The sequence below is a fragment of the Anneissia japonica genome, unplaced genomic scaffold (genome assembly GCF_011630105.1).
Source record: "Anneissia japonica isolate Jap-2015-1 unplaced genomic scaffold, ASM1163010v1 scaffold180_len884964_cov147, whole genome shotgun sequence".
In the NCBI taxonomy this organism is placed as follows: domain Eukaryota; kingdom Metazoa; phylum Echinodermata; class Crinoidea; order Comatulida; family Comatulidae; genus Anneissia; species Anneissia japonica.
Genome location: NW_022696035.1, coordinates 718,474 through 720,153, shown reverse-complemented (window position 1 = coordinate 720,153; position 1,680 = coordinate 718,474).

The following is a 1,680-nucleotide window of genomic DNA, read 5'->3' as shown; positions in this document are numbered from 1 at the left end:
CTAGTCCTTCCTCAGTGGCGAGTGAGTGAGGGTAGAAAAAGCTAGATGGTATAAAGTGAGAATTTCATGCAAGCATGATTGGAAACAATAGGCTGGGTGAGATTAGAATAAACAGCCTAAACAAGTTTGTCTCAGGCTTACATAAACTAGCAGATACAACAAAAATTAAATAGGTCTGCCTATTTTACTGGTTTCAATAGTAATCATCTTAATGTAATAAATAATTCCAATTTAGTATATATACATATATACATATACATATACATCTATATATATATATGTATATATATATATGTATATATATATATATATATATATATATATATATATATATATATATATATATATATATCATCAGGTAAAAACACTTATACTACTAATGGTTTAAATACTACCGATCAGATGTAAGACGAAACAAGCAAATATTAAAGTCATGTATATATAGAGGTCAGAAATACTATGGTAAGTCATGTATATAGGAATTAGAATGAGAGAGTGATATTGTAATGAGTTGTTTGTTCAGTGAAAGATTTCCCCAAGCAATGTAAAAGGCTAAGTTGATAAGTATTGTGGGCGGAGTCAAGAATAGTAAAACAGTCTGAATTAGATGTGTTTTGACATTAAACAGAGTTTTGAAGATGTTGAAATAACGTTGAAATATATGTGATGACTTGTCCCGATCTAAATGCTCCTTAATCCGTGTTTCCAAGTATCTATTGGTCTCGCCAATATATACGGAGTTACACCCACCCCACGCATTTAAATTTTTAGACAACACAGGCTTGGAGATTAATTGGGACATAGTCTTTTACATTAAAAAAGTTGATAATTTATATTACTTGAAAGCAAATCTGACATTAATGTTAGAGCAATAACTTTTGCCCATAACGTTAATTTTTCGTTGACAATAGTTTGATAATGGTGTATAATGTAACTGAAATAAGAAGGTTGTGTTTGCTTTTAAGGAGGATCCAAAGTGGTGGGCGATAGTTTTCTGTTCAGATAGTCATGTATTGTTTTATCAATTAATGAAATCGGATAACAATTTTTTGAAAAGTGAGTACAAGTTTTCTTAAATCGTTATGAAAACCCAACCATGTGTTGTTAATTTTGAATGTACGGTCTATTAGAGTGCGTAGAAGTCAGAGTTTATATGTATGTGACGTAAAGCTATGAAAATTTGTTAACAAACAAACGTGTTTTTTTTTAAATGATAGACTGAGGTTATTAATGAGTTATGAATCGAGTTATCTAAAAGAATGTCAAGAAAGGGTAATTTTTTATTGTACTCCTTTTCTATGGTGAATCTAATTGATGGGCGTGTTCAGAACTAAATAAGCATAAAACATCAACACCATAACGTCGGAAAATAAAGAACTGGTGTATGAGTAAACAATTTTATCCAGGATTGTTCATGGTGTCCCATGAAGAGGTTATCTTGGACGGGTCCCAATAGAGAACCCATTGAGACTCCATCTATTTGGTCATAAAATTCATTATCAAAAAGAATGAGTTTTAGAGGTACAAAACATAAAGAGCTTCTTAAGATCTTCCCTAGATAATCACAATCAGTATTATTTGTCAGGATATAATCAATAGGTAATGCAATTGATTCGTTTAATGGGATGTTGGGGAACAAGCTTTCAACATATATATATATACACACACACACACATACAC